General features: G+C 45.5%; 1 protein-coding gene and 1 long non-coding RNA gene across 3 annotated transcripts in view; one reads left to right on the top strand and one right to left on the bottom strand.

The window, feature by feature from the left end:
* LOC128324324 (uncharacterized) overlaps positions 1-23,460 on the bottom strand; it is an 80,816-nt gene that overhangs the window by 672 nt on the left and 56,684 nt on the right. The window lies entirely within an intron of this gene.
* RALY (RALY heterogeneous nuclear ribonucleoprotein) overlaps positions 10,179-23,460 on the top strand; it is a 376,843-nt gene continuing 363,561 nt past the window's right edge. For both annotated transcript variants that reach the window (XM_053248764.1, XM_053248765.1), the window contains exon 1: positions 10,179-10,347. The gene's annotated coding sequence lies outside the window, so the exon portion shown is untranslated. The remainder of the gene's footprint in view (positions 10,348-23,460) is intronic.

The following is a 23,460-nucleotide window of genomic DNA, read 5'->3' as shown; positions in this document are numbered from 1 at the left end:
ATATGTTTAGGCTTTCTTTTTAATGCTCAAAATGGTTTTGTTTTTGTTTTTACTTTAGTCCTTGGCACAGATCTATAAAGAAAATGGAAGTGTAATCGGTAAGGACAAGAAATCAAATGGCATTTGCACAAAGAATTATTATGCATTTCTTGCAAACTATTTTATTGAGATAACTTACTGTGTAAAATGTCAACATATGAAACTACAACAGAACTTCAGGTATATAGAGCTCTGACAGGTTCTCAACATAACATCTTTGAGAAATATTGCCACAACAGCTTCGGAAGCAGAAATTTAGTTTAAATTATGGGGAGGTGACGTTTTGTATGTTTCCAGAAAAAATGAATCAGGAAGTGACAGATTTCCTTTAAACACAAAGGTGTACAAAGCATGGATTGGGGTCTCTACCCCAGTATTTTAGGTAAAGAATCTGAATCCAGAGATTTAGGGTTCTGAAAATTAATGTGGGAATCAATAGTTTGGGAATCCAAAAATATGGCTGTGTTTCTGACAGGAACTCAAACAGGAAATTAGCTTAGGTGCAGTCAGTGGTGCTCTTACCCCCGGACTTCAGGGTTGAAGTCCAGGGCCTCCACACCATCTGGTGGCCCCCACATCCTCTTTAGTCTGTCCTGGTTAGTGTGGGCGCTATTGGCCCACACTGCGCAGGGTGGCCAAGTGTGATTATGGCCTGTGCCAGTTGCTTTAGAGACAGCAGAAAGAAATATATGGGGTGGGAATATATTAAGTTGCATGCCGAAACATTTCTGCTTATGCATATTTGCATAAATATATCTGTTATATAGTCTTACATTCTTGAGAGTTCAGTTGCTGTTTGTACCCTCAAGAACTCATGTGTGAAAAATACTGTTTGTCACGATGTGTGTGTGTAGGGGGATGATGCTTAACTTGCAGGGGGGCCCTCCAATGGGCAGGGGGCTCTAAAGGCCTTTAGGTCCAGGCTCCAAAATTATCTAAGTGCACCTCTAGGTGCAGTCACCAGATTCTGGATTTCTCAAGGAGGTGCTTCACACAATTCATGTGAAGCACCTTTCTGGGCTCTGTGGGGAGAGCAGGCTTAGCCTGCTTTCCCTGCAGACGATTATGCCTGCAGCCCTGGGTGGCCGGATCGGTCACCCACATGACTACCAGCTCCATCATGGAGCCAGTGGGGGTTGTGGGGATTGGGGGCTGCATGGCCCCCAGAAGTTCCAGGATGTCCTGACGAGTGTGTGGGGCATTCTGGAGAGACCCCCGAGGCCAGGAGGCTGGCTGCAGCCTCCCATTTGGGGGTCTATTCGTGCATCACTGCGCGCTGCAATGGCAAATGAGCAAGAAAATGAGGTTAATGGAATGCTCGCTTTGTTAACCTCATTTAAGGGGAGGGGGAATTAGTCAGGCTAGCCTTGGAACCACCGGGCTCGCCAGTGAGCCAGGTGGTTCCCACGATCAGTAGAAAGCGGGCTAGGCTCCCTTAGCCCGCTTTCTACTGATTGTGGGAATAGTTTCAAAATGTGCTTCTTAAATTTAAATTGTTTAGAGTGCTATCATTGTTACCTGGTCAATAATGTCATGAAGGGAATGAGGCTCTGGTGGGATAGAAGGTGCAATTCTTTCCCTTGTCTGCTTGAGTAGGACTATGCAGGCCAGAGATAGAGATGTGGGCAGCCATGCCAGGTAGGAGCAGACACTGGAGCACAGCGGACATGAATTCTACTCTGCAGAGAAGTTGGTAGCCATGGGATGCATCTAATTGAGTCTATTTTTTCCTCCAGAATTCCGGAAGTACAGAACAGAGAACGGTTATTCCCAAGACCATTCCTACCCAGGTTTGGACAGTCCTACTTGGGTAGGACTGGTTGTGCTGAGTGCAGGGGAAGCCCAGGTTTTGTACCTGGGTTGTGAGGTAGAAGGGCGTGAGCATATCCTTCTACTCCACTCCCCGGTCATGTGGCTGCTCAGGATGCCTGCAGCCCAAGCAGCCGCAGAGCCAAGAGGCAAGAGCTCCCAGCAGCAGGGAAATCCCCCAATGCACCACAGTCTTAGTGTGGTGAATTGTGGGATGCTGGAGGACTTCCTTCTCCAGTACCCAGCTCTGCCACTCGCTATGACGTCACTTGTGTGGGTGCGCAAGGAGCAGGACAGAGAGAGTCAGGATCGTGTGCAGGGAGGCAGGTAGGAGTCTTCCTTCCTTCCAGCCTTCCCCAGGCCAAGATAAGTGGGTCGTGTGAATGACCTACATAAGAACAGCCCTGCTGGATCAGGCCCAAGGCCCATCTAGTCCAGCATACTGCTTCACACAGTGGCCCACCAGATGCTGCTGGAAGCCACAGGCAGGAGTTGAGGGCATGCCCTCTCTCCTGCTGTTACTCCCCTGCAACTAGTACTCAGAGGGATACTGCCTTTGAGGCTGGAGGTGGCCTATAGCCTCCAGCTAATAGCCGATGATAGACCTCTCCTCCATGAAGTTATCCAAACCTCTATTAAAGCCATCCAGGTTGTTGGCTGTCACCACATCTCTTGGCAGAGAATTCCACAAGTTGATTATGCTTTGTGTGAAAAAGTACTTCCGTTTACTGGTCCTAGATTTCCTGGCAATCAGTTTCATGGGATGACCCCTGGTTCTAGTGTTATGTGAGAGGGAGAAGAATTTCTCTCTATCCACTTTTTCACACCATGAATGATTTTATAGACTTCTATCATGTCTCCCTGTAGTCATCTTTTTTCTAAACTAAATAGTCCCAGGTGTTGTCGCCTTGCCTCATAAGGAAGGTGCTCTAGGCCTCTGATCATCTTGGTTGCCCTCTTCTGCACCATTTCCAGTTCTACAATGTCCTTCTTTAGACAAGAAATGTATGCAGTACTCCAGGTGTGGCTGCACCATTGTTTTGTATAAGGGCATTATAATATTAGCTGTTTTATTTTCAATCCCCTTCCTAATGATCCCTAGCATGGAATTGGCCTTTTCCACAGCTGCCGCACATTGAGTCGACACTTTTAACGAGCTGTCCACCATGACCCCAAGATCCCTCTCTTGGTCAGTCACCGACGGCTCAGATCCCATCAACCTATACTTGAAGTTGGGGGTTCTTCATCCCAATGTACATCACTTTACACTTGCCAACATTGAACTGCATTTGCCACTTTGTTGCCCACTCCCCCCAGTCTGGAGAGATCCTTTTTGAGCTCCTCATAATCTCTGATTAGCATCTTTCACTACAACCATTTCCCTACATTTCCTAGTCAGAAGTTTCCAGACTTAAGCCTTGTTGTTGTTCTTCTCGTTGTTGTTGCTTGTTTGTTTATTATTATAACATATACCTTGTTCTTCATCTGAAGGGCTTGAAGCAGCTTCCATATGATTCCCAGGAAGTAATCCATCCAGGCCATCCACAGGGCCACAAGCTTCAGCAGCAGAAATGCATCTTGTACCTCAGATGATTATCATGTCTATGTGGAAGGAAGGACTTCTCCCTCAGAAGTGTAGTAGCCGGGTGTGGTGAAAGTTAATGCATATGATCATCGATATAAAATTCATTGTTGGGAAAGGAATATGCCACTGTGAGAAATTCTAGCCCCCTCTGGCCTTACCGCTCCCCAGAAAGGCAACAAGAGAAAATGGCTTCTGGGGTAGGAAGCACAGATTGGTTCACTCTCCTCTCCTCAGAGGATGCAACCACAACCTACAGAACTTCTGTCTCCACAAACTGTTTTTATATCCAGTGCCACAGCTCACTTCCCCTACCTACTAACAAGAAGTCAGGAGTAGGGATGTGCAAGCTAGCTCAGTTCAAACCATGGTTTGAATCAAACCTGCCTGGTTCAGACAGCCTGAGTCTGAACCGGCCTCAGGTCTAAAAGAACCAGTCTCAACCGGTTCATGGATACTGTATACTTGTAAACTTACAAGGATATACTTGTATACTTGTTTGTAAAGGGGAAACAAGTTTATGGGCATTCTCTATAGTAAGGTGGGGGAGCAGCCAGTTGCGACCTGGATTGGGCCTCCACACATGCACAGAGGCCTGGAGAGAGCTGCAGCCGACCCAGACTGCCCTTCAGGAGGCTGGGACTGGGGTTGGAGGAGCCCACACTGCTGCTGCTGTCTCCGACGCTGCCTCTGCCACGTCCCGCCAGAAAAATCAAGGTACTAAGTACCCTTTCTCTAGCCCGGCAGCTAGGGGATGTCCTTTTTGTGTGCTCTGCTAAAGAAATTAGGTAAGGAGGTGGTCCAATGAAGGTACAAACTATCCTATGACTACCACAAGAGAGCTGGTCTTCTTGTAGCAAGCATGACTTGTCCCCTTAGCTAAGCAGGGTCCACCCTGGTTGCATATGAAAAAGAGACTAGAAGTGTGAGCACTGTAAGATATTCCTCTCAGGGAATGGAGCCACTCTAGGAAGAGCATCTAGGTTCCAAGTTCCTTCCCTGGCAGCATCTCCAAGATAAGGCCAAGAGTTCCTGCTTTGCAACCTTGGAGAAGCCACTGCCAGTCTATGTAGACAATACTGAGCGAGCTGGACCTATGGTTTAACTAAGAATACGGCAGCTTCCTATATTCCTACATTCACTTCCAGCTGACTAAGCAGAGACACCTTTTAAAGTGGTGATTCCCATATATTTAGAAGAGGGAGAACAACTGCCCTATCTGACCCCAGCACAGCATCCCTCCAGTGGTTGTTGCTGGTATCTGTCTTGTTTTTCTTTTTAGACTATGATCCCTTTTGTGACAGGGAACCATCTTTTAATGATTTTTTTGTGGACAAAATCTCTCGTATTCGAGCCAACCTGGATTCCAAAATTGGTGCAGAGTTTTTAGCGAGGGTATCCAGTAACTCCTCTTGTGTGGTTAAATTGGATCAGTTTCAATTTGTAACTCCTGAGTATGTGAACAAGCTTCTTGGAACTGTGCATCCTACCATCTGCTCTCTTGACCCTTGTCTGACATGGCTTATATTATCAAACAGAGAGATTGTTGGAGAGGGCCTGGTTGAGACTGTAAATGCTTCTCTGAGGGAAGGTAGGATGCCTCCTTGTTTAAAGGAGGCAATTATTAGACCTCTGTTGAAGAAGCCTACATTTGATCTCTCAGAGTTGAGCAATTACAGGTGAAACTCGGAAAATTAGAATATCGTGCAAAAGTCCATTAATTTCAGTAATGCAAATTAAAAGGTGAAACTGATATATGAGACAGACGCATTACATGCAAAGCGAGATAAGTCAAGCCTTAATTTGTTATAATTGTGATGATCATGGCGTACAGTTCATGAAAACCCCAAATCCACAATCTCAGAAAATTAGAATATTACATGGAACCAAGAAGACAAGGATTGAAGAATAGAACAATATCATCACAATTATAACAAATTAAGGCTTGACTTATCTCGCTTTGCATGTAATGCATCTGTCTCATATATCAGTTTCACCTTTTAATTTGCATTACTGAAATTAATGGACTTTTGCACGATATTCTAATTTTCCGAGTTTCACCTGTATAGGCCTATTTCCAATCTCCCATGGTTGGCCAAGGTAAATTGAGAAGGTGGTGGCTTCTCAACTCCAGGCAGTCTTGGATGAAACAGATTATCTAGACCAGGGCTGCTCAACTTCAGCCCTCCTGCAGATATTGGCCTACAACTCCCAGAATTCCTGGCTATTGTCCACTGTGACTGGGGATTATGGGAGTTGTAGTCCAAAAACAGCTGGGGGGCCTAAGTTGAGCAGGCCTGATCTAGACCCATTTCAAACTGGTTTTCACTGCCACGCCCTCACTGCCACTTGTCAGCGATTCTCTGGGCCTCTCAGAAATGGAAAAGTCCCCTTTCTTGTCTGCAGACAGGAACAGGGCCTTGCCCCTTCTGAGAGGCCCAGAGAGCAACTGGCAAGCGACAGTGATAGCAGCAAGAGCGCCAAGGGCGGTAGGAGCTGCCCATGGTGAGTGAAAGGGTGTGCCATCAAAGTGGCAGCAGAGAAGGAGCTAGCAAGATGTCTGATATCTGTGAGCATTCTGCTGGTACTCACTTGAGAACCAAGTCTTTAAAATTATATGAACCCCTGGTCATTATGCCATTCACCAGAACTATAGTGTCAGACTCCCAGGGGACTCCTGGCCCATCTTGAACTTCAGAATGACTGGGTAGGCATACAAAAGGTCAGCCTCAGGAACAGCCAGGGGAGGAGGTCAGTTTGTCACCTGAGGCTTCCTCCTGGCTTGCTGCATTCAACCGGTTCCCTCTCCTGGAGAACTCCTTGCTCGCATATTCAGAAGCAGCCCCTCATCACCAGCTGCCTTGTCTTTAAATGCCCCAGTGCAGAGGTGACAGGGCTTGAAGCCTACTTCCAGCCCCGCCCCCTCCTGTCCTTGCTTCCTGTTTCCTGCCCCTGCACACGCCCACCCGGTACTTCCGGCCAAAGAGGGGGAAGGGGCAGCAAGGAGGTACACTGCCGCCCCAAAGGCTTTTATGGGCAGTGAGCTCTGGCAGCGGGGGGAGGGGTGAGTGCACCCTCCCCCGCCCTTAAAGTGGCACACCCCACACCCTTGAGCTACCCCCACCCAGTTCCATGCACATCCCTAACAGAAGCCCCCCAGGAGAAATGCCATGCCCTCCTCCGGACTCCACAGGGCCATGCAGGAAACCAGGTAATATGGCATCCCGACATCTAGCTACAAGCGTGGGGATGTCTGTGGGGGATATGGAATATTACAGACAAACACCCTGAATTGTTAGCTGTCAGGAGGAGGGAAGGGAAGGCAACAGACTCAGGCAACGAGTGCACCATGGGGCAGCAAGTACAGGCCCCACCTCTACTCCGCTGTCCTCAACTCTCCTCTGCTGCCACCTCTGTGTTCCCCATCATGTCTCTGCCCTCCCCTCATCGGCTTCACCCACTGGGCCAGAGGCTGGCAGTGACCTTGCCCCAATCCCCGCTTCCCTTCCAGGTTTCTGGTGCTATATCCTTATCCTGAGGCCAGCACACACAGCTGCTTCGGCACATCCTTTTCACCAGCCCCTCTCTCTCCCTGCAGCCATGCTCTCCCTTTCAGCACCAAAGGTGGACAAATTCGGTGCCAAAGGGGAGAGTGTGGCTGCAGCGAGAGCCAAGAGTCGGGTGAAACTGGAGGCAGTGCATGCTGCCTGATACATGAAGCTGCAGCCTATGCCAGCCCCAGGAAAAGGACAGAGTGACCAATGATTGGAAAAGGGGGGGTGGGACTGGGGTGGCATCCACACTGGCCTCTTCTGCAGTGGGCAGAACCAACAAGGAGAGGACAGGGCTGTGTCCACACTGGACTCTCCCAGAGGGCAAGGCCGTATGTCGCTACTTGCCTGGAGTGGCAAGAGGCAATGAGCTCCCTCATTTTAAAAGGATCTCTACTTGTCGTGAAATAAACAGGGTGCAAGTGGCTTTATATCCAGTTGCTCCCTGAGAAGCAAACCTGCTCTTCTTTCTACTGTTCTGTCGGATGACTGAAAACACAATGAGCTGACAAGCATTAAAGCCTTATTTTTTTTTAATGGCTATAGAATTAATTTTATGAATATTTAATACAGCTACATAACTTTATGCATATTAGGGGTTTATCAGGGGTCAAGAAACGTTGGCTCTGTTCACCAGCCAGACCAAAATTTAAAAAAAATTACTCGTTGAACTATGTTGGTAAATTACTCATCAGGCATAATTTTTCACTCGTCACAGAAAAGTAGACTAGTGGATTTCCTGAGCCCTTGGGTTTATACACATTATCATTGTAGGAACCTAGGAGAGGAGAGCTGGTCTTGTGATAGCAAGCATAACTTGTCCCCTTAGCTAAACAGGGTCTGCCCTGGATGCATATGAATGGGAGACTTGATGTGTGAGAACTGTAAGACATTCCCCTCAGGGGAAGGAGCCACTCTGGGAAGAGCAGAAGATTCCAAGTTCCCTCCCTGGCTTCTCCAAGATGGGGCTGAGAGAGATTCCTGCCTGCAACCTTGGAGAAGCTGCTGCCAGTCTGTGTTGACAATACTGAGCTAGATAGACCTATGGTCTGACTCAGTATATAGCAGCTTCCTATGTTCTTAAGTAGGTAGCTGTCTTATACTGAATCAGACCATCGGTCCATCTAGCTCTGTATTGTCTACACTGACTGGCAGCGGCTCTCCAAGTTTTCAGGCAGGAGTCTCTGCCAGCCCTTCCTGGCGATGCCAGAGACTGAACCTGGGACCTTCTGCATCCAAAGCAGATGCTCTACCATTCTGCTCCATCCCTGCAAGGGTTCTGCAAGGGTTCCCCATCCCATTAGGCCTCACACTACAAACATGTTTCATCTGCTAATTTCATCAGGTAAGCCTGGGTCCTGGCTGGGACACACTTCCTGAAGCTAAGTAGCATCCTCTTTCTAGCTGGCATCACATACAGTCATTTCTTCAGCCTGTTAAGGCCAATGACACTTGATAAGCACATGTGTACTTTCAATCTGTTCCACTGGTACAAGGAGGCCTCTTTTGATCTGAATAAGACAGCTGTCACTCCCTCAACCTGGCCCACCCACGCTTCCTGTTTCGGCATATATCTAACTCATGAAAAGGGAGTGGCAATATTAATATTCAGTGGCAATATTAACCCCTGCTAACTCAGCAAAGAGGCACCTTTTAACGTGGTGGTTCTCTTTATTTAGCAGGGGGAGAGTAACTGGCCCTATCCACCCCCAGCACAGTACTTCCAGTGACTGTTGCTGGTGTCTGTCTTATGTTTCTTTTTAGATAGTGAGCCCTTTGGGGACAAGGATCCATCTTATTTATTTATTATTTCTCAGTGTAAACCGCCCTGAGCCATTTTTGGAAGGGCGGCATAGAAATCAAATAAATTAATAACAACAACAATAACAACAACAATAATAGATGCAGTTGGGGCAGCTGCATTGTACTGAGCTGCTGCACCAGTGTAACGCTTAGCATTCTGATGCACCCGATATGCCCACAGGGTTTCATTGGTACATGGAGTTACGCTGGAGTAGATCCACTATGTCCTTCCATAGTAGTCCAAAGGATCGGGCCACTCCCATGCCCTTGCCTGCTTATCCGCAGCCCCTTACAAAATCAAGCACACTAAAGCCCTTTGATTTAATTCTGTATAGGAAGGGGCTCCACAAAGATCTCTCTCTGCACTCATGCTGGGGTAAAGGGACCACCCCTTGCTCCTTAGGTGGCATTCTAAGAGGATTCTTCCCGAGTCAGCTCATATGGCGCACTGATTTCACAGTAATTAAGCGGGCTTAATCCCAAATGCACTGAGAATGAAACTGTCCTTTCGGATTGGATTGTGGGGGCAGGGTGGGAGAAGAGTTAATTTAGCAATATTAAGTCTGCAACTCTTCTTCAGACGAGCAGCGTTTGCACGCACAAGTTTCCACCCCGGGCAAGAACTGACCAAGCCTAGTCAAAAGTCTCTCCTGCGCACCTCTCTCTCTTCCTAGCTCTTGACTTCCTTGCACGATACGAACAATGTAGTTGATCTCGTGCTGCTGAGAGCATTTTCATGACCCTTGTTGGAGGACGGACAGAGCCATCCTCTCTTTCTTTTAAAGTGTTGTTCCCGGCCGTTTCCATCCCACGGCACCGCAAACCCTTTCTTGTGTTTTGCATCGAGCGGTTTCCCCGCCCCGCAGAATTCTTTCCCGTTCGTCCGGCAGCCTGCCTGCTACCTTTGCTTAACCCAGTCCCACGTCGGGCGAAGATCCAGCCCCGGCAAAGCCAACGCAGCCCCGGCAAGCGGTTGAAAACTGTGATTCCAACACTGCTTTCTAAAGCGGGATATCACATCCGTGTGATGCAGCCGAGCCCAGGAATAAACCTGCATCTCTTCCTGCCCTCCCTGTTGCCTCCTCCCAGTCGCCAACCTCCAGGAGCGGACTTTTCCAAAAACACGGTTGGGGAGGGGGAGAGGAGAGGCTTTTTTTCTCAGGGCGGTTCTTCATTCCTTTTGGCCCGGAGGGGCGCCGTGCGCCTCTTCTATTCAGGCTTTCTCTAGCCTCCTGGAGGCTTCCTTTGCACTCTCTCTCTCCGGTGCAGAGATCAGAGTCTGTAGGTTTCTGCTGTGTGCTCCCCCCCCCCCCCCGCAGCCCTAGCAATGGTGTGTTCTGCTGGAAGGGCTCTTAGCGCCTGGACTCTAAGCTTTGCCAGTGTCTTCACAGCTCGGTCGAGTTGGCGGCAGGCGGGCGCTGGCTCAGGGAACCAGCCCTAGTGTGTGCTGCTCCTTCTGGGCTGTTACTCTCTCTGTGCTGGGGGCTCTCTCTCACTCTTTCCTCCTTCCCTGTCTCTCACTTACTTCTTTGACATTATTACTTCTGACAATTTTCTTGCTTGGTGAGTACTTCCCCCTCTTCTTTCTTCTTCGTCTCCTCCAACCGCTTTTCTCCCTTTATTCTTTTCAATTACCAATGGCAATTTAATTATGAATTTCTTCTTTTTGTTGTGGTGGTGTTTTTTTAAGAGATGTTTAATGGGGGCCCTTTTTTTTTGGTTCGTTTGTTCTTCTTGCCGTGTGAGATCTAGCAACTGACCTTTTACCTTTTTTGGCTTTCTTTACAATCCACCCTCAAACTAATTTTTCCTTTGCTTAACCCCCTTCTGTTTTCACTCTCTTTTAAAACCAATTAGCTCTGTTTTGCAAGCTGCTGCTTGTCTTATGCACTATTCTGCTCTATTTTAAAAACTCCTGTTTCCTTTTCCAATGTTTGACCGGTGTGTGTGATTTTCTTTTTTTGCCTCTGAACTTTTAAATGTGCCCCTACTTCTCTTTGTTATTAAAGTCTTTAGCTCTTGTGTATGCAAATGATAACACTTTCTTGGAAATTTTTTTAAGGACATGCCTGTCAGAAATGCCATGTTTCTTCTTTTTTGTTGTCTTTTTAAACTATTCCTTGCAAATAGGATTTCTCTCATGTTTTGCATTAAGTAAATACTTTCCACCTGTTTAAGTCCCATAGTGAGTCTGGAAGGGGCAAAGAGAACAGAGGTGCTGTGCCTGCAGAGACAGAGAATGTGGTGTGGGTGATGTTCTGTTAATGGCAGAGAACCCAAAGGATGGAATAAACTGTTCTGGTATAAAAGAAGCCCCAAAATGAATTAAAAGAAAATGTGTGAAGTATATTTAATGCAGGTGTGTTTGGCTTCTTTATGACACATACCTGTGTATGGCCAATATTTGGATAATGTGATACCCAACGTAGTGGTGGTGTGTGTAGTTTTTGTTAGTTAAGCATTGTAACTGAAAAATGTATTTTTAGAAACTTGTGAGACAATTTTTTATTCTTCTTCTTCTTCTTTTTTGAAAGAAAAAATACAAGTTCTTAAATATTCTTTAGGATTGCCCTTGTGCCAGCACTCCAAGAATAGTCTCTGGATGATCCACTCTGTGGGTCATTATGAGCTGTATTTATAGAGGGAAGGTTGAGGGTTGATGTATCAGGAGAACTTCAACACACTCGTTACCTATATGTGTTGCTCTCTTTTTATTTTAAAAAGAGGTGCACATCTAGTATTTTTAAAAGTATATTCCAGTACGCAAAATGCTGTCATGCATTCTCAGCTTCAATCTTCAAATGAATCTTCCCTGGATCCTGAGAAAGTGCAGCTGAGTTAGTGACTTGCCCAAGGCTGTGCAGTGACTGAGCAAAGATCTAAACCTTGCTCTTGCACATCTAAATCAAACATTGTACTACACAAAACTCATAGGTTGTCATGTTAGTCTGTTAGAGAAAATCCAAAACCCACAGTTGGACAATATATTTAGGAGGACAAATCATCACAACGTAATAAGCAAGGCTATAGAGTTCTCCAGAACTCTTGTTCAGGCTATATGTTAAGCAAAACACAAGCTTGGCATGATGTCTGTAGTGTAACAGACACTATAACAGTCTTAAGATGGAGTGTAGAAAGGTTAGATTAGACATTCCTAGATGCAAAACAGATTTCAGGTTGAACCTAGGTTGCTATCTCTCTCCCCACCCACCCCCACCCCTACAAATACAAAATCAAAACATTGTCGTAATAATCTCCCTTACATGTGATTTCAGCATGCTGCTCAGATGTGTTTTACTCATTTCAACAGTTCACACATGTCTTTCACTTTGTTTAAGAACAAATTGGCATGCTAAAGAAAGATATAACCAACTGTATAATATTCCTTCTAAAACCAAGAGGGCATTGAATATGTCCATTTGTTAATCAGCTGTACAGACCTTTGTTTAAACACATCCATGTGTTTGTTTGTTTATTTATTTAACATATTTGTATACTGCCCAAGACACAAGTCTTTCTTTTGTGCATGACCTGTTATTTTTCTGTTAAATTTGTATCCCACCCTTCCTCCAAGGAGCTTAGACCAGCATTTTAGCTTCACAGCAACCCTGTGAGGCAGACTAGACTGAGAGGTAGAAACACCTGTTGAGCTTTGAAGCTAAGTAGGTATTTGAATCTAAATTTCCTAGTCAAATCTCAGCTGCCTCCTACACAGTACTTGATCTTCATTGCAAAACTCAGCAGTGTTTAGACAGCTGTTAAAAAGAGCACATGTATGAGAAGTTTTCTCTTTCCCAGACCAGATAAACCACAGGATTGTTGCTGCTCACAGTTGTAAACAATTCAAGGGTGCTACTCAGACACAACTCTTGAACACTTCCTGTGTTGGCAAAAACTCAATTTCTTCTAGTAGCTTTCCTAAGTGGGCTGTACTAAAGCTTGTAAGTTCTCAAATATTCTGTATCATGTGTGGAGTTTCTTATTTAATTTATCCGTCTGTCTCCTAAATGTACCAAGAACATCCAGGAAGGAGACGATATGGGCCAAAAGTGATCTCTTTTGTTAGTGTGATCTCTTGAGCTTAACCGATTGTGAAAGGCAGGTGGGTTTATGCCTCCATTTCTGAATGTGTCAGATTTGTCTACTTAATTCAACCATGCCTTTGCATGTTCACAGTAATCAATGCTGAGAAGTTGAGTGCCAACCCAGTCTACAAATCAGTTCAATTGAGCAAGATCCCTACACTTTAATATGGCTGGTTTGCAGATTGGGCTGTTAGCAGATAATCTGGAAGCATAGCTTTCTGTCTTAATTGTGCCTCCACTGTTCTGTCTGATCTAGCTTTTTCATATGAGTTGTGCCTACCCCCTCCTTTTAGTTTCTTAGAAGGCGAGCTGTGCTTTTCTTTTTCTCCTGAAAGAGTTGCATGTGCATAACCTATTTTAATAAACAGATAAAAAGTAGTCCACATTGGACACAATCCAGTCCAGAACACTTTTGTCATATTATTATTATTATTTACGGGGGAGGGAGAGAAAGATGAACGTATGCTCTGCTCTTCCTCTGAAATCAAGGGGATTTCAAACTTCATAACTTTGGTTAGGTCCTGCCTGTTGTGGCTGTAGAAGAGTGTTTGTAGAATACATGGAACTATAATGGCTGGTTTTGCTGCTGCTGCTCCCCCCCCTTCTGAAGTAAAATTACTCAGATGGCAAAGTAGTTCATGTTGTGTGAAGAAAATCTCGACAAGATCACAATAACAGAGTGAGAATAAAGCTCTTTAGAGTCTCTTAAAAGCTACCCGCTCTCAATAGCGGCTTGTCACTGGTATTATTCATATTTTATAGATGTTTTTGTGGAAGAGAAAACTCGGGCTTGGTTAGAATGTAAGACGTTTGTTCAAGAGGCACATCCCTTAGACTAATATTCCTCAGGATGCCAGTAGAGAATGTATGCCGGGCTCTGATTGTCAAGATAAAGTTGTAGATGGATTTCAAGGGAATGGCAAAACAAAGAAAGTGGGTCTCATAAGGACTGCTTCTTTTGAAAAGGCAGATAACATAGCAGTGATTTTGGAGGGATGTTTTATCTTGTATTGTTTTGTGGCTGTGAAGACTTGCTACCAACAAACAGCACATGTGTGAGGGAGGGGAGAGAGAGCGTGAGCAGCATGTGGCAGGGAAGAGGTAGCAAAGATAAAGATGAAAAGGATGGTGGAGGGAAAGGGTGGAGTGAGAGTTAAGAACATGAAGGGAAGGAGAAATATTGACCACAGAGCTAACATGGTGGAACAGCCCTGCTGGATCAGGCCCAAGGCCCATCTAGTCCAGCATCCTGTTTCACACAGTGGTCCACCAGATGCCACTGGAAGCCTGCAGGCAGGAGTTGAGGGTGTGCCCCCTCTCCTGCTGTTACTCCCCTGCCACTGGGGAGTAACATGATTCTTCCATGAACTGGTGGTATTATTTAGAATGTTTATATACCACTTTTCAACGATAAGTTTACATAGCAGAGTTATAAGGAAATGGTTGCCTGTCCCCAGAGGGCTCACAACCTAAAAATAAATACAAGGCAGATACCCGGAACAACAACTGGAGGGATGCTAGTACACTGGGGTTGGATAGGGACAATTATGCCTTGCTAAATATTAGAGAAGCACCACTTTTAAGATATAAAAGAAGTACCATTTTAATGCCTCTTACCATTGGCAGGGATAACTGGAAGTGTATGTGTGTTTATCAGTCTAAACCATAACTACAGGCCCCTAGTTTACAAAATGTGAAGGGGAGATTAACACTCTTGATGGAAATCACTTTATTTGAAAGAAAAAGTGGTATGATCCAGTCCTTTCAAAGGAAAGTGACAAAAGCATTGCTAACACCAAGAGGGCTTTTAACTACCCAGTCACTAATTATAGTCAAAGGGACCAGAACATTTTGATCTCTGTCCCATCAAAATAGCTATATCTGAAAATGTTAGGCCTTGAGCCAAATTTAATGATCAAGTCAAGGGGAATGACTTCTGGATACAAAATCGTAGCAGCATCTTGATAGGCAGAATCTTCACAAGCTGCCTGGGGGTTCCTTACATGGGACAAAAAGGTAGGATAAAAATACACTTTTTTTAAAAAGTGTACCACATGCTTACCACCCCCTTATAAGGTGTTATTAAGCTAGAATATCATCCTCATATTGCAGATAGAGGGCAGGGTAAGACAGAGATTGAGAGAGAATACCATCGTTTTTTTATGTAAGGCTAATGTAGAAATAAAGTACTCTGTCCCCTGGCCATGGTTAAAAGTTTTTTCAAATCCTGGTTCTCCTTAGCCAAGGATTTAATAGTGGCTGACATCCTGACTGCCGAAGCATGCATGTAAACAGCACCTCCGAGCACCAGGGGCATAGCAAGGTTAGAGTGGGCCCAGAGACAAGTTTTTAAAATGCCCCCCCCTCCACTGAAGCTCAGCTCATGAAGTAATGAAATAGAACATCATCCTAAATTATTTTTTAAAGGTTTTATATATTGTGGATGATGCAAATACTAGAGAAAGACATGCTGTTCTGGTAGCTCCAGGTCTTAACACCCACATCAGTTTTGGAGGATGAATACAATTAAGGAAGCCCAGGCAGGTGCATAGCTGGAGAAGTCAGTCATGTGACTTGCCTCTGGGGGCCCCCCAAGGCAGTGAGCCCCCCCAGACAACTGTCTTCCCTTGCCCTATTATAGTTACACCCCTGCCAAGCACACAGTGAGTCTGCCCTGACAGCTCCATTAGTTTCCTTGCATGTGGGTCTGTGCAAAACACCAGTGGGCACTTCTCACGGAATACTCCCTTGCATTTCCAAATCCCTCCCTCACAGTGGAAACATATTACAGGGAGCAGCGATGTTTCTCTACTGACAGAGGATTTTAAGGGTACAAGAGAGCACTTTGTGAGAAGTGCCTGCTGACTCCTTTTGAAAAACTCGCATATAAAGCAACTGATGGAGCTGTGGGGGCAGTCCAGCTGGCTGCTTGAAAGTGCTATTTACCAGTGCTGGCCCTAGAGTTTTGGGCACCCTAAGTGAAGTATTACTTTGGCGCCCCCCCCCCAGCTGCGAAGTATGCCCGGCAGCCAGAAACCATGCACCTTCAGAAGGGGTAAGTTCCTCCTCTTTCCCCAGCCCTCAAGCCCTGAACTGATGTAGCTCATGTACTTACTTGGGAGTAAGTTTTATTGAACTCAGTGGGACTTCTTTTCAAGTAAACATGCAGGGTTGCAAGCCTGATCATAGGAAGCTGACTTATACCAAGTCAGACCATTAGTCCATCTAGCTCAGTATCGTCTACACAGACTGGCAGTGGCTTCTCTAAGATCACAGGCAGGAGTCTCTCTCAGCCCTATCTGGAGATGCCAGGGAGGGAACCCGGAACCTTCTGCATGTGAGCATGGAGTTGCTCTTCCCAGAGCAGCCACATCCTCTAAGGGGAATATCTTGGTGTTTACATGCAGTCTCCCATTCATATGCAAACCAGGGTGGGCCCTGCTTAGCAAAGGGGACAATTCATGCTTGCTGCCACAAGACCAGCTCTCCTCCTATACATAATACTGTCCAGAAAGTCCCAGATAAACACATGTGATCAAGATATTAAAGTGAATGAGAATGCATCAAGTTAAAGCCAAATATTTTAAGGCACTTGGGCTGTGGACTGGGAGATGGCTTGAGTGTGATTTAAAGAAAAATGCCTCAGTTGCAGGTGTCACGCTGATGCCCTTTCTCTGAAGCAAGGTGAGGTTTGTCTCAAATGCAGCCAGTCCTCTATTAATTGTACCCAGTTCAAGAATAAGTCTGCTGTTTCTGATCTCTGGGAACCCCATGGTACTTCTTGGGCCATTGACGTCTTGAAGTACTTGTATTAAGTGTTTTTCTGCTCCCCACAGATTGTTACCATGTCACCACCTTGTCACCATATATTGTTTGGCAAAGATCGTGCAAGAAATCCACTCTGCTTCATATTTATATTTGTATCCCGCTCTTTGTCCAAGCAGCCCAAAGCAGTGGGCATGGCTATGTTTGTCCTCGCAGCAACCCTGTGAGGTAGGTCAGGTTGAGAGATAAGTGACTAGACCAAGATCACCCAGAAAGTTTCATGGCTGAAGAGGGACTTGAATTTGGACGGGACTAACACTCTACCACTACGCTGCACTGGCTCTCAGTGAATGAACTTTAGGAAGCCTCAGGGAATTAACAGGATGTCTCTGAATAACAGTTGCAGGAGAGTAACAGCAGGTGAGAGGACATGCCCTCAAGTCCTGCCTGTAGGCTTCCAGTGGCATCTGGTGGGCCACTGTGTGAAACAGGATGCTGGACTAGATGGGCCTTGGGCCTGATCCAGCCGGGCTGTTAAGAACATAAGAACAGGAGTTGGAGATAAGACATCTGTACATTTGTGAATTTAAAAGTAAAAACAACCAACTGGGCTTGTTAAGTCCTTCACACATACATCTGGTTAGCATATTACAGTCCCATTAGTGTCTCCCTCCGCCCCAAGCATACCAATTTAAGCATCAACCCCCACGCCCACTCTGGCACACTTATTTGGGAATAAGCTACATTCAAGTCAGTGGGGTTTACTTCCAAATAAACATGGCTAGGTTGGGACTGCACGACAGAACCATGCAGCTTCTTGCACAGGGAAAGAGCTCCAGGAGATGCTGTTTGTGTGTTTGGCAGTCCATTCTTCCATAACTTTTGCAGTGCAGGCTAGAAAGAGACAGATTGGGTTTGCTAATAGATCCTGTGCTCTTTTGTGATGCAAAGGCAGGTCTGGGAAAGGGGTATGGCTCCCCCACCCTCCATTTCTCTTTCAGAAGTCTAAAATGTGGGATAACGTTTGCCCACCCATCAATGCACCTCACCCCTTCTGTGCCCCCCCCCCCTCAGTTTTTGTTTCTGGTGCTCACTGGTGATCAGTACACTGTAGGGGGCTTTGTCCTTGACAACTGTCTGGGAACAGGTTTCAAAACCAGAAACAGAGAGGAGGAAGTTGGGATCAGTAGGAAGATAAGTATGCAACTCCTGCCTCTTTCTGCTTCCTGCGCACACACACCGGGCGCTCGCTCTCTCAGGGCATGGCTATTCACCAGTCTTCCCTCAAAATGGAATGTCTCTCCAACTCATTCCCATTCCCTCTTCTTGTTCATTAGTTTCCTTCACACCTAAGTATTTTTCCTCTTGCAAATACCAGCAAGCAGTTGGCCCTGCTAACCATTGAAGGCACCTTGCTGTTGTTGCTCTTGCCACCCTGCTGCCACTGCACCTACCGCCCCTTGCCAACACTCCTCCTGCTGAACTCTGCCATTTGCTAGCCAGCTCCCAGAACCTTTGAGCTTCTGACAAGCAGCAGCAGGAGCAGCAGCATACCTGGCAAGAGTGGCAGGGGCGGCAAGGCACCACAAGCAGAGGTGAGCGGCAGGAGCAGTGAGCAGCGGCAAGGACATGGACTACTATTACAGCAGAAACCATAGGTGGCAGGAACGGCAAGTGTCAGCACAGACAGCAGGAGTGATGAGCAGCAGATGGCAGAAGTATTGTCACCGGTGGCAGTGGTCAGCAAGGGCAGCAGTGGCAGGTGCAGCAGCATGGGTGTCAGCAGCGGCAAGCTGCAGCATGGGTTGGCAGGTGCAGCAATGGGCAGCTGGGCACTGCCAAGGGTTCTGCCCATGTCCATCCATTGAATACTAGTCCTCTCTTCCCTTACTATACTACTGAGAGTGGGGAAGGGAGGCTGTGGGCATGAGCCAACCTCTATGGGTCCAGGCCCCAGGGTGAATTCCTAACAATGCCTCTGATTTTAAAAAAAACCTAACCACATATTGAAATCTGAGAGGGTGAAGGAAAATGACATTCCTGCCCAACAGAAAACATTACCCTAAAATCTTTCAGGGTAAGGGGGGAGAATTATATTCTTGTCTATGAGAAAACATCTCCCTGGTACTGAAATTTGACAGGGTAAGGGAAAATTATGTTCCTGTCCATCAGAAAACATTGCCAGGTAAGTCTGAAGAAGCTAGCATTAGATCCCTTAGAGTTAAGCAACGACAGGCCTAACTCCAACCTCCCATGGCTAGGCAAGGTAGATGAGGAGGTGGTGGCTACCCAGCTCCAGACAGTTTTGGAAGAAATAGATTATCTAAACACATTTCAAACTGGCTTTTGGGTGGGCTATGGGGTGGAGACTGCCTTGGTCAGCCTGATGGATGATCTCCAATTAGGAATTAACAAAGGGAGTGTGACTCTGTTGGTCCTTTCGGATCTTTCAGCGGGTTTCGATACAATCGACCATAGTATCCTTCTGGAATATCTGAGAGCGCTGGGGGTGGGAGGCACTTCTTTGCTGCAGTTTCGCCCTACCTTTTGGGAAGATTCCAGATGGTGTTGCTTAGAGTTGGTCGCCCTTTGAAATGTGAACTTTTGTATGGCGTCCCCCCTGGCTCCATACTGTCTCCAATGCTTTTGAACATCTACATGAAACCTCTGGGAGAGATCATCCAGATTTTTGGTGCAGGGTGTTATCAGTATGCTGATGACACCCAAATCTATTTTTCCATATCATCATCAGGAGAAGGCATAACCTCCCTAAATGCCTGCCTGGAGGCAGTAAGGGACTGGATGAGGGTAACAAACTGAGACTCTATCCAGAAAAGACAGAGGTACTTCTTGTGTGGGTTAAGAACGCCGGAGATGATTTTGATCTGCTGCTTCTGGATGGGGTCACACTTTCCCAGAAGTAACGGACATGCAGTCTGGGGATGGTTCTGGATCCAAACCTCTCCCTGGTATTTCAGGTTGAGGTGATGGCCAGAGGTGCTTTCTATCGGCTTCTGATATGCCAGTTGCGTCGGTTTCTTGAGATGAATGACCTCAGAACAGTGGTACATTTGCTGGTAACCTCTAGGCTTGACTATTGCAATGCACTCTCTGTGGGGCTGCCTTAGTAGTCCAGAAACTGCAGATGGTACAGAATGCAGCAGCCAGGTTGGTCTCTGGGTCATCTCAGAGAGATCATATTACTCCTATACTAAAAGTACTACACTGGCTGCTGATAAGTTTCTTGGCAAAATACAAAGTGCTGGTTATAACCTATAAAGCCCTAAACAACTTAGGCCCTGGGTATTTACGATAATGTCTTAAATGAACCTCATTACCCATTGAGATCATCCAGAGAGGTTCATCTACAGTTGCCACCAGCTTGTCTGGTGGCCACACAGGGATGGGCTTTCTCTGTTGCAGCCCCAAGTCTCTGGAATTTGCTCACTACTGAAATAAGAGCCTCCCCATCTCTGACAACTTTTTTAAAGTACCTAAAGACATGTATTCACCCAAGCTTTTTTAATTTGACTATGATTTTAGATTGTTTTAAGTTTTTATTTTCTGTGTTTTAATTTGTTTTATGTTGTAAATTGCCCAGAGACAAAGCTTTGGGGTAGTGTACAAATTTGATTGATAAATGAAATAAACTTGACAGGGTAAGAGAAAATTTCATTACAAAGGCACCCTCCAAAGAATTGACACCCTAGACCAGGGGTGGGGAACCTTGGCACTCCAGCTGTTGTTGAACTACAACTCCCATCATCCCCAGCCACAATTATGGCTGGGGATGGTGGGAGCTGTAGTTCAAAAACAGCTGGAGTGCCAAGGTTCCCCACCCCTGCCCTAGACAATCACATAGTCTGCTTTGTGGGCAGCCCGGCCCTGCTATTTACATGCACTCTTTGGTAGTCAGGATGTCAGCCAGTGTTATCAACTTAATATGTGTGTGGTCAAGACTAGTGGGGGGAATTATGCACAAGTGGAAAAAGATTGTTGCAATTTCATGGCCTTTACTTAATCCATTAACCATGGTTAAGTGAAAGGCATTCCCAGAGACAGAAGTTTGAGGTGGCATACAAATCTGATAAATTATTTATTTTAATCTTGACAGTGAGTTCATAGCAGATTTGAACTGTAGAATTTTCAGATACCATATACCAGCTTTTAGAAAGTATACCAGCTCCTAATATGAGCATTTGGTACCTCAGCCAACAAACTGAAGTATACAGAAGCTTATTCTGAAACTTGGAGAGAAACTCAAGAGAAACTTTATTTCAGGTTTAAATATAGGTTGTATGCCTATTATTCAGTTGGGGGGGGCATACATCAGATGAATAGTTTGAGAATAATATAGTGATGGAAAGGATGGATTTAGCTAGCAAAGTAATATATGCTAGTATTGGGGAGGAGAGCAAGAGAGTAGCAAAGTCTGAAATAATGAGCTGAATAGATGCAGCATTTGGATATATTGGCACAGCAAATGCTTTCTAAATTCATAAAATTTGCGGGGTGAAAATGTCTTGGGTTAATAACAAGTGATTTTCTTCTAACCCATAAAGCTGTAATGAGATAGTTAAAATGTAATCCTAAACCTACACTTTTCATACCTATATTTATAGGAGTAGGTTAATCTTTGGAATTCATGCTGATCTGGATAATCTGAATCTAGCTAAATTGTAGATAGAAGCTTTTAGAGGAATCTGAAAGGCAATAGGCACAGACATTTTTTCAGACCTGTTATGTCACTTTTTTATTTTTGCAAGAATGCCTGAGGCTATTGCATTTTAAGAAGACAAAGCTTTTGTTTTCAAGCTGGCCTAGAAAAAAATGCCAGGGATGAATTCAAAGCAAAGGTTTTCAGAAGTTGTCATCTGTGATTAAGCTGATCTCTCTGTTGCATAAGAACACATTGCGATTTGGTGGGATCCTTTGCTTTAGCTATTTTCTTCACTCCCAAAACACCTCCTCCCATCTAACACCTCCTATCTAACAGGTGAATGTGGCATCAAAGGCCTTGACTCAGAAGTGCAAGTTAATTAGAAGGTCAGGTTTTCACATTCAGGAAACTTAACTGTGCCTACAATACAAAAGACCAGATTAGGATGATGCAAAGTTGTGTGGTGCAAAGATTTAGCAGGGCACAATTTCTTAACATTCTAGAACTCTGGGAAAGAAATACAGGATTTGTTCTACAGAAGGGATGCTTCAAAGGTAGGCATAGGTCAGACACATTAATTCACATAGTCAAAAGGAGTAGAAAGTCATTGTTAGAAGTATCGTGGCGTAGCATGTTCTCAAGGGCACCATGTTCCATAAATGAACGTTGGGCCCCCTTTTCTTTTCTTCTCTTGTGGCACCATAGGCACTGCTGAATTTGTTTCAGTTCATGTTTTTGGCTGTGTTGCTCCCACCTCTGCCACTGCCAGCCAGGCAACAGGCTGACCGGCTGCATATCCGCCTCCCCCTCCTTCCCTGGTGCCAGCAAAAAGTCGGTGCGCGTGAGGCGAGGGGAGCTTTACCTGCCCTCCCTTGTTGACACTGACAAAGTCAGCAAGGGCAAAGCCAACATGTCAGGGCCCGGCAACACATGGCTGGGTGGTGATGTCATTAGCCTTCATTGGCTTTGCCAGACAGCTCCTCAGGCTCTGCTACCATGTGTGTTAGCTGGGAAATGGATAGGGCAACAGGTTAAGGCCCCTCAGCAGCCTCTCTTCTCAGGGGAGAGGGGGCAGAGTGGCCCATGTTCTTAGAACTTGCCATACCAAATGCTTTTCTGAGAACTAAGACCAGGTTCCCAACTGAAGACCACATTTGGTTGCTTATTTTCAGCTATTGGCTCAGGAGAGCCCTCAAGACCTATCTGTTTGGTGTGGCCTTCCAGAGTTTTTAAATTGTTTAAATTGTTTTTAATTTCTTGTAACCTGGTTTTCCGGGGTTTTAAACGGTTTTGAATTTTTAATGTTGATTGTTTTATGGTGTTTTATAGTCTGTTTTTAACTGTGAATTGATTTTAATTGCTTAATGTAAACTGCCCTGAGCCATTTCTGGAAGGGCGGTATAAAAATTGAATAAATAAATAAAATTAATTAATTTACAACCCTTCTGGCCTGGTCGCCCTTACTTTAATGGAGAGCTTTTCCTCTAGATGGGAGAAGAAACTTCTGTTATGTCATCCCGCTTTAAGATCTGGCTCGTATAAGCCTTCTGAAGGCAAAAGAATCAATCCATCAATGCCTTTGGGATATTGCATTTCAAAGGGATAGAGCGCAAACTACACACTGTGAGGTTGTAGGAAATCCCAGACAGACCTTATCCCCAGTTAATTACTTATAAAAATTACCTTCTCTAAGTTCCACCATGCCTTTACTTTGGCTCGTTTAAATATGTTACCTTCGGCTATTTTGGAGGGTAGATTCCACCGAACGCCATATTCCCAATGGCTCTGTCTGTGCCGCTCAAGCGTGATTGAGTCAGTGGGGCATGTATTATTGTATTGTGTATTTTATAAAGATATATAGGAGAGGAGAGCTGGTCTTGTGGTAGCAAGCATAACTTGTCCCCATAGCTAAGCAGGGTCTGCCCTGGTTGCATATGAATGGGAGACTTGATGTGTGAGCACTGCAAGATATTCCCCTCAGGGGATGGAGCTGCTCTGGGAAGAGCAGAAGGTTTCAAGTTCCCTCCCTGGCTTCTCCAAGATAGGGCTGAGAGAGATTCCTGCCTGCAACCTTGGAGAAGCCGCTTCCAGTCTGTGAAGACAATACTGAGCTAGATAGACCAATGGTCTGACTCAGTATATGGCAGTTTCCTATGTTCCTATATA

Source organism: Hemicordylus capensis, chromosome 4, assembly GCF_027244095.1.
Source record: "Hemicordylus capensis ecotype Gifberg chromosome 4, rHemCap1.1.pri, whole genome shotgun sequence".
Lineage (NCBI taxonomy): Eukaryota > Metazoa > Chordata > Lepidosauria > Squamata > Cordylidae > Hemicordylus > Hemicordylus capensis.
This window is presented reverse-complemented; position numbering and strand designations above follow the sequence as displayed.